Below are 10,407 nucleotides of genomic sequence, written 5' to 3'. Positions count from 1 at the left end.
CTATGTTCCCTACCACATGTACCCGCACACACTTACACTCTAGAGTTAATTTATGCCAAGAACCAATTAACCTGTGGGAGGAAACCAGAGCACCTTGAGGAAACCCACACAAGTATGGGGAGAATATACAAACTCCACACAGAGCTATTGTGGAAATCAAACCCACAACCTCAGTGCTGTGAATAAATTGAGTCATCTGTAACTTTATTATACATAAATGACCTTTAATATGAGAGAACTCCGCCCCTCTATTATACACTTTCAGATTATCGACACAAGTTCCATTCTATGACAATACCAAGCACATCCTACATTTAGACCCATACCAAATTCTGACAATACCTGGGGTTAAATAACATGAACCAATTTCATTTTTGTGCAATTTCACTATAAAAAAAATATTTATACAGTATTTAATTCTTATATGCCTCCTGCCTTCACTCCTTATATAGGCACGGATTCAGCTTGTGTTGTAGTCTTGCGAAAAATCGCAAAACTAAAACTCCTTTCTCTAGCATGAGGGGGGGGGGGGGGGCAGCACAGGGCAAAGCCGCCCCGCATGCCAGGTCCTTCGTTAATTGCATTTTAAGGGAAGCCCCTTGTCAGTTGCCGGGCCGACATGTTTTGGATCGCAGTGGCTGCAATGAATGTTACGCAGCCTGCCCCACAAACGGTCCGGAAACACCTCCGTTGCCCGGACTGCACCCCTGCATCAGCGAATCCAAAACGCCGCCCACACCGGGACTTAGACTGCACGCATGCCCGCAGCGGTGTGCATGCTCAGAAGTGCTCGCACTTCTGCTAACGATCGGGACCATAACGTCTCATTAATGTGTGCAACCTGTTCCCTTTTATGCTTAATTTTAATGTGTACTTTATTTAAGTCACGTGCTCTCCCCTCACATATATATATTTAAGTTGTACCCCCGATCTCCTCTTAAATAATCAATTTGTGTCCCCTGCCCACCCTTATATATTTATCTTGTGCTTCCAGTTCTCCCTTATATAGTTAACTCATGCCACTGTCCCAGCGTTAGATATTGTTCTGCCACCTGCACCCCACATTTATATTTAACTTGTGCCCATCCTTCCCTTATATATTTAACTTGTGCAGCTATCTTATCTTAAATAATATATTAATGTATGATTTTATTAATTTATGCCACATGCCCCCATACATATTTAATTATATTGTCACTTGTCCCGTGATATATAGTTAGTTTGTACCCACATCCCCCCTTTTATATTTAAGTTGCGCCTCCTGAGTGACCCTGTTTATATTAAAATTGTGGCCCATTTTCTCCTTATATTTAACTTATGCCCACTAACCCTCCTTTTATATATTTGTATAACTTGAGCTTCCTGTCCCCCCTTATCCAATATCATTATTTAACTTATGCCCCCTGTTCTCTAATATATGTACTGATGTTATGACACCACCCCACCACCTACCTTGCTCTTCTGCTGTGCTGTAACTGTTGTATTTATTATGTGCAGCCCCACACCATACAGGGTAAACTGAAGGGGCTTACTGTGTGCTGCCAGTGCCACAAGCCACATCGAGTGCGGGGGCGGAGCTTCAGGCGGTCTGGGGGCGGAGCCTCGGACGTGACTGGGGGCGGAGCCTCAGGCATATATGGCAAGGGAAGCAGCCCGTTCTGGACAGGCCTTGGGGTAGTCAGAAGTCGGACTTTAGCCAGCCGATCAGGGGTGGAGGTGAGTGCGCTGCTGGTGATGACAGGATTTTTTTTTCTCCTGTCAACACTGGCTGCACTAGAGGGAGCCTGTAGGCCTATTTTCAATGGGGGGCCTGGAGCCAGAGCCGGCCATAGGCATAGGCAAACTAGGCAATTGCCTAGGGCATTTCATATGCCTAGGGGCATCAGCAGCTTCTGCTGATTAAAATGATATGCGGCATGCCTATATTCTGTGTGTAACATTTCATATGCAGATACAGCCACAGTCTCACACAGTATATAGGCATGCTGCATATCATTTTAATCAGCAGAAGCTGCCTGTGCATCCTAGCCACATAGCAATGCAAATAAGATGCATTTTCATCAAAAAATAGGTGCCCAACATTAGCATTGAGGCAAGATTTATGAGGACACATCTGTATCCAAGAAGAGGCAGAGGTCACAGTGTTAGTGGCAGTGTGAGTGCTGTGTGCATGTGAGTGGGTAGGTTGTGCAGTAGTGTTCAGAATATGTGTAAGGAGCATTATGTGTGTCATGTAAAAATGCATTAATAATGTGCAACATATGTGTAAGGGGCACTATGTGTGTCATTATATGTATAAGGGCATTAATAATGTGTAGCATATGTGTAACAGGGTACTACTGTATGTGTGTCATTATGTGTATAGGGGCACTAATAATGTGCGGCATATGTGTAAGGGACTTTATGTGTAAAAGGACATTAATAAAGGTTGTCATAATGCGTAAGGTGAATTATGTTTATAAGGACATTAATAATGTGTCTCATGTGTAAGGGGCATTACTCTGTTTCATTATGTGTATAAGGTGCTCTACTATGTGTCGTTGCGTATAGAAAGGGCACTACTGTGTCATCTAATGTGAATAAAGAGCAATAGGGTGTGGTGTAATGTGAATAAGGAGCAATTCAGTGTGATGTATTGTGAATAAGGGGCTCTACTGTGAGGAGTAACGTTTATAAGGTAAAGTGATACTACTGTGGGATGTAATATGAATTATGGACACTATCGCATGATCAAATGTGAATAAAGTTGCATTACTGTGTGGCGTAATTGGAATTGGGGGTACTATTGTGTGGCCATGCCCCTTGCCAGCAAAAACACACCCCTTTTTGGGCTGTGTGCCAAATGTGTGAACTGTTCCTATTTAAAATATAAGGGGTACAAACACCAAAATAAGGACTGCTATGGGTGATGGGTGATGTCGCTGGGAAAGAGGTGCAAGGTCAGAGGCAGAACTAGCGGTGGTGCTAGGGGGCACCAGCCAAAATCTTGCCTAGGGCATCATATTGGCTAGGGCCGGCTCTGCCTGGAGCTGCAGCTCCATCCGCCCCATTGTTAATCCGGCCCTGGTAATGGAGGTCACAGGTGCAAAGTGTGTGGCAGGTGGTACTGCGTACCCGCTGCCAATTTCTTAAGGGTACTCCGTACCCGAGTGTACCCGCATACTTGCACCACTGTGTACAATTAAAATAATGTGCTGGGATAGGGACCAGCTCTCTTGGTGCGTTGGGTTCTAGATTAACCTCAATATTTATCCTGCTGCTGGCCCCCCTACCCTGGATGTAGCCACCTTTATCTTGACTGTTTCTCCGCCGAGACGGGCGTCTAGCCACGCTAATGCGATAGCTGAGTTTCATCACAGGCAGGCGCGTTGAGACGATCTAGATACTCATCATGCATTACACATCTCCACCACTGTGTCGCTAATGCTCCACTAATCCAGTACTTTCGATCGTACAGTATAGCGGCGGATTGATCTACAGCTCTGGCAATACTGTAGGCGTAACGGGAGGCGGTGGAAAAAAGTATGGAGTACTGTACAGTATGTGTATGGAGACGCAACTACAGTAATTGTGTAAAAGGAAGAATGTACAGTACAATGTATAAACACCGTGCTTTTAAAATATATGAGCGTCTGAGTTCGCTAATGCATAATGGGAATGGAGGACTAGCAAATGCGAGCGTCCGAGTCCTCTAAGGCATAAACCAACAGCAATGGGGCGGGGGCCGGGCGCTGTTTGCAGTACTTTCACACATGAAATTGGAAATCTCTCATGAGGCGTCGTGGGCTAGGGGTGAAGGCTCCCACCTCCCTCGCTGGGAGTCCAGGGTTCGAGACCTGATGTGCTTTCTTTCTTTTTTTTTTTTTTTTCTGTAATAATGCACTGTATTATTTTATTTACATTGTAAGACAGTCAATGGAAGGATGCACACAGGTTTCACATAAATCAAAGTACATCTGCAGGAGCGATTCTTTACGCTAAATGCACCTAAACAGCGGGAATGAAATGAGTGTATTCTGACGCTACCAACTGAGCAAAACAGTACTGTACAGTAGATCTTCAGCGTTTGTGTATTGCACAGGACCTGAATTTCCTCCCTGTGCAGGCCCCCAGGGGGGAAGGGCGATGGGGGTAGGGGGGAGACGATGGAAAATACTGTGCCTTTGAAATGCAATTACATGAGCGTCCGAGTACACTACGGCATACTGTAAACCAACACCAATGGGAAGGAAGTGCCAACCTTATTTTTAATGTGTTCCCGTGACATTCACTTTAAAAAAAAAAAAATTATCTCCAATACAGTACATCCAATGGAAGGATGCACACAGGTTTCACATAAATCAAAGTACATCTGCAGGAGCGATTCTTTACGCTAAATGCAACCTACAGTACAGTACGGTACTGTAAGTGAGCAAAATAGTACTACAGTGGGCGTTTGTGTATTGCACATGACCTGCATTCCCTCCCTGTCTACTGCATGATCTGTGCAGGCTCCCATGGGGGAAGGGCAACAGGCTAGCAGGAGGCGGAGGAAAACACCGTGCTTTACAAATGCGAGCGTCCGAGTCCTCTAAGGCATAAACCAACAGCAATGGGGCGGAGGCCGGGCGCTGTTTGCAGTACTTTCACACATGAAATTGGAAATCTCTCATGAGGCGTCGTGGGCTAGGGGTGAAGGCTCCCACCTCCCTCGCTGGGAGTCCAGGGTTCGAGACCTGATGTGCTTTCTTTCTTTTTTTTTTTTTTTTCTGTAATAATGCACTGTATTATTTTATTTACATTGTAAGACAGTCAATGGAAGGATGCACACAGGTTTCACATAAATCAAAGTACATCTGCAGGAGCGATTCTTTACGCTAAATGCACCTAAACAGCGGGAATGAAATGAGTGTATTCTGACGCTACCAACTGAGCAAAACAGTACTGTACAGTAGATCTTCAGCGTTTGTGTATTGCACAGGACCTGAATTTCCTCCCTGTGCAGGCCCCCAGGGGGGAAGGGCGATGGGGGTAGGGGGGAGACGATGGAAAATACTGTGCCTTTGAAATGCAATTACATGAGCGTCCGAGTACACTACGGCATACTGTAAACCAACACCAATGGGAAGGAAGTGCCAACCTTATTTTTAATGTGTTCCCGTGACATTCACTTTAAAAAAAAAAAAATTATCTCCAATACAGTACATCCAATGGAAGGATGCACACAGGTTTCACATAAATCAAAGTACATCTGCAGGAGCGATTCTTTACGCTAAATGCAACCTACAGTACAGTACGGTACTGTAAGTGAGCAAAATAGTACTACAGTGGGCGTTTGTGTATTGCACATGACCTGCATTCCCTCCCTGTCTACTGCATGATCTGTGCAGGCTCCCATGGGGGAAGGGCAACAGGCTAGCAGGAGGCGGAGGAAAACACCGTGCTTTACAAATGCGAGCGTCCGAGTCCTCTAAGGCATAAACCAACAGCAATGGGGCGGGGGCCGGGCGCTGTTTGCAGTACTTTCACACATGAAATTGGAAATCTCTCATGAGGCGTCGTGGGCTAGGGGTGAAGGCTCCCACCTCCCTCGCTGGGAGTCCAGGGTTCGAGACCTGATGTGCTTTCTTTCTTTTTTTTTTTTTTTTCTGTAATAATGCACTGTATTATTTTATTTACATTGTAAGACAGTCAATGGAAGGATGCACACAGGTTTCACATAAATCAAAGTACATCTGCAGGAGCGATTCTTTACGCTAAATGCACCTAAACAGCGGGAATGAAATGAGTGTATTCTGACGCTACCAACTGAGCAAAACAGTACTGTACAGTAGATCTTCAGCGTTTGTGTATTGCACAGGACCTGAATTTCCTCCCTGTGCAGGCCCCCAGGGGGGAAGGGCGATGGGGGTAGGGGGGAGACGATGGAAAATACTGTGCCTTTGAAATGCAATTACATGAGCGTCCGAGTACACTACGGCATACTGTAAACCAACACCAATGGGAAGGAAGTGCCAACCTTATTTTTAATGTGTTCCCGTGACATTCACTTTAAAAAAAAAAAAATTATCTCCAATACAGTACATCCAATGGAAGGATGCACACAGGTTTCACATAAATCAAAGTACATCTGCAGGAGCGATTCTTTACGCTAAATGCAACCTACAGTACAGTACGGTACTGTAAGTGAGCAAAATAGTACTACAGTGGGCGTTTGTGTATTGCACATGACCTGCATTCCCTCCCTGTCTACTGCATGATCTGTGCAGGCTCCCATGGGGGAAGGGCAACAGGCTAGCAGGAGGCGGAGGAAAACACCGTGCTTTACAAATGCGAGCGTCCGAGTCCTCTAAGGCATAAACCAACAGCAATGGGGCGGGGGCCGGGCGCTGTTTGCAGTACTTTCACACATGAAATTGGAAATCTCTCATGAGGCGTCGTGGGCTAGGGGTGAAGGCTCCCACCTCCCTCGCTGGGAGTCCAGGGTTCGAGACCTGATGTGCTTTCTTTCTTTTTTTTTTTTTTTTCTGTAATAATGCACTGTATTATTTTATTTACATTGTAAGACAGTCAATGGAAGGATGCACACAGGTTTCACATAAATCAAAGTACATCTGCAGGAGCGATTCTTTACGCTAAATGCACCTAAACAGCGGGAATGAAATGAGTGTATTCTGACGCTACCAACTGAGCAAAACAGTACTGTACAGTAGATCTTCAGCGTTTGTGTATTGCACAGGACCTGAATTTCCTCCCTGTGCAGGCCCCCAGGGGGGAAGGGCGATGGGGGTAGGGGGGAGACGATGGAAAATACTGTGCCTTTGAAATGCAATTACATGAGCGTCCGAGTACACTACGGCATACTGTAAACCAACACCAATGGGAAGGAAGTGCCAACCTTATTTTTAATGTGTTCCCGTGACATTCACTTTAAAAAAAAAAAAATTATCTCCAATACAGTACATCCAATGGAAGGATGCACACAGGTTTCACATAAATCAAAGTACATCTGCAGGAGCGATTCTTTACGCTAAATGCAACCTACAGTACAGTACGGTACTGTAAGTGAGCAAAATAGTACTACAGTGGGCGTTTGTGTATTGCACATGACCTGCATTCCCTCCCTGTCTACTGCATGATCTGTGCAGGCTCCCATGGGGGAAGGGCAACAGGCTAGCAGGAGGCGGAGGAAAACACCGTGCTTTACAAATGCGAGCGTCCGAGTCCTCTAAGGCATAAACCAACAGCAATGGGGCGGGGGCCGGGCGCTGTTTGCAGTACTTTCACACATGAAATTGGAAATCTCTCATGAGGCGTCGTGGGCTAGGGGTGAAGGCTCCCACCTCCCTCGCTGGGAGTCCAGGGTTCGAGACCTGATGTGCTTTCTTTCTTTTTTTTTTTTTTTTCTGTAATAATGCACTGTATTATTTTATTTACATTGTAAGACAGTCAATGGAAGGATGCACACAGGTTTCACATAAATCAAAGTACATCTGCAGGAGCGATTCTTTACGCTAAATGCACCTAAACAGCGGGAATGAAATGAGTGTATTCTGACGCTACCAACTGAGCAAAACAGTACTGTACAGTAGATCTTCAGCGTTTGTGTATTGCACAGGACAGACGATAATGCAGTACAGTAGGTAATATTTGTAATTGTCAGAGAAGTATCTTCATATACTGTAGTTAGAATTCTCATATTTGCCACTACAAATTACCACTACAGTAACTGCTAAATATTTTAAGTGTACTGTACAATATGCACATACAGTACAGTACTGTACAGTATGCATAATTCAAAGCAAAAAAGAGTTGCTACCTTAGTCTAGTCATAATCACCGGCATACGGGCCACTCACAAATTTTCTGATGGTCTCGGTGGGGTCCCTTGGAATCACCATGCCTGTCACAAGCATACCTTTTTTTTACCCACCTGTCACTAGGCCTGGACACTAGTTTACTATTACTATACTTTTTACTGTATACTGTATCTTATAATATTCTTCTCTTTTACCCACAGACGACGAGCCAGAATACCATTTTGGTAAATAAATATACTGTACAGTAGCAATAGTTGGTACTGCAATTACAGTATTTTTTTTCTCCAACATTACTTTAAGTCCAACTGATATGACTAACTGTATTTTATCTTTTTACAGTCCGTCGCCAACCAGTGGAGGAGACACCTGGTAATAAAATAGAAATACATAATGCACTGTACTGTATTCTAACTTACTGTAACATGTATAACACTGAGCTGATCATCTTCACACCCTCTGACATAACCTTACAGTACAAACTGTACTTTCTCTCCTTTTTCACCCTCTTCACTCCACAAATGCATGCTGCGTTTCCTGACTACTGATATAATAGTGTGTAGAGCGTAGCGAGGCACCGTGCCCACCGCGTGGCGAGCGAAGCAAGCATGCAAGGGGCTGCTTTCCGCTCGCCGCCCCTGTCGGGATTGTGTGGTCGGGATTCCGGCGTCTGTATTTTGACTGCCGGGATCCCGTCCAGCGGGATTACGTACTGATCTCCAGTCTGAGCCTGCCCTAGGCATAGGCATACTTGCCAAATGCCCAGGGGCACAAGCAGCTTCTGCTGATTAATATGATATGCAGCATGCCTACAGTATATTCTGTGCATACAAAATGCATTACTAATGTGCAGCATTATGTGTATACAGTACTTTGTTGTGTAACATATACTGTAGCAAGGGCACTACTGTGTGGTCTAATGTGAACAAAGAGCAATATGATGTGATGCAATGTGAATAAGTGGGAATACTTTGAGGAGTAATGTGGTACTATCATATGATGTAACGAGAAAAAGAGACACTATTGCATGATATGTTGTGAATAAAGTTGCAGTACTGTGTGGCGTCATTTCAGATTGGGGAATTACTGTGTGGCCTTGCCCCTTCCCAGCAAGAACATGCACCGTTTTGGGATGCACACCGAATGTGCACACTGTTGCTATTTTAAACATACAGTACAGTAAGTTGGAGGAGCACCAAAATGACGACTGCTATGGTTGAGGGGTGATGGTGCTGGGAAAGGGGTACAGGCTCAGAGGCGGAAATAGCATCTGTGCAAGGGGGCAGCATCCAAAAACTTGACTAGGGAATCATATTATTTATGGCTGGCTCTGAGTACAGTCCACTATTATGGATAGTACTCCCTACAACACCACCTACAGTACTGTAACCCTCTTTTTTCTGAAGCGGTCATGAAATGTCATGACTGCTAATACATACAGTAAATGTCTACAGTATTTGTACTGTGGTGTTTAATTCCTTTGACAATTTGTTTATGACCTATTGAAGCTAAACTCTTGTACAGTACTTTATATTTTGAATACCAGCAATACAGTATAATACTGTACCTACAGTATACAGTAATAATTGTTTACTATTTGAATGTGACTAAATGTTTTTTTTTCTCCAATATAGTGCCAATTATTTATGGGGGCCCCAGACAGGGGCAAGATAGGTGGGCTGGCCCAGAAGCGGGCAGGCAGCAGCCCACTTATACAAGAGGTAAACTAAAGCAATGTTTAAATTACCTCGACAGCATACAGTAGTGTTTGATTTACTGTACTGACAATACAGTACTGTACATTGTAAATAACAATATTGTCTAATATAGAGTAAAGTACAGTACTGTATTGCCATTACTACACTGTAAAGTATTCAGTATTTGTTTTGTAATACTGTCCTTTTTTTCCCACAGAACAGTTGCGGCGTGCCATCCAGCTCCAGCGGGTGGTGGTCCACCTCCTAGTGGACCACTATTTTAATATTTTATTAAGTTTTATTTAATTTTATTTAATAAAAAATTTTGTTCTTGTACTCCATTGTATAGTATCTTTTTCTACTGTATAAGATAGGCATACTGTACACCATACAATTATCTGGCAGATAATCTGCAAGATCTGGCTGTTTGTAATGAAATTCTCTCCTAATTTAGCTGTGGTGTACAGTACCTCCTGAGTGTGCTGGGGTGCTTTCTGGCCAGTTTGGGGTGATTTGGAGCAAGTTTGGTCGGCCATCTTGCCGACATGTGCTGTCGACTGTTTGGCAAACATGTGTTTTCACTCCAGCATGTGTGTGTCAGGCATTTTGTGTGTGTCAGGCATTTTGTGTGTGTCAGGCATTTTGTGTGTGTCAGGCATTTTGTGTGTGTCAGGCATTTTGTGTGTGTCAGCCATTTTGTGTGTGTCAGCCATTGCTGTGTGGTTCCACAAATGTTAGCGTGTCAAAGTGCTGACCACTGACACCACTATTTCACTTTGTACCGCATGCCTTTTGTGGAACCACACAGCCCAGCATGACTTATTGCTGGGCTGTGTGGTTCCACAAATTTTCTTGGAAAACAAATGAACATGAGTGTCTTTACTTTAATACTTTTTTTTTTTTTTTCCCCACAGA

General features: G+C 44.1%; 1 long non-coding RNA gene across 1 annotated transcript; it reads left to right on the top strand.

Moving 5' to 3' along the window:
- Positions 1-8,136: 8,136 nt before the first annotated feature.
- Positions 8,137-9,745, top strand: LOC134928930 (uncharacterized). The gene is made up of 3 exons (XR_010178133.1): positions 8,137-8,167; positions 9,430-9,516; positions 9,710-9,745. It is a non-coding gene; the product is annotated as an uncharacterized LOC134928930 (long non-coding RNA).
- The last annotated feature ends 662 nt before the right edge of the window (positions 9,746-10,407 follow it).

This window comes from Pseudophryne corroboree, chromosome 5 (assembly GCF_028390025.1).
Source record: "Pseudophryne corroboree isolate aPseCor3 chromosome 5, aPseCor3.hap2, whole genome shotgun sequence".
NCBI classification, from domain to species: Eukaryota; Metazoa; Chordata; class Amphibia; order Anura; family Myobatrachidae; genus Pseudophryne; species Pseudophryne corroboree.
Note: the sequence above shows the minus strand (reverse complement) of the source record. Positions and strands in the feature narration are given on the sequence as shown.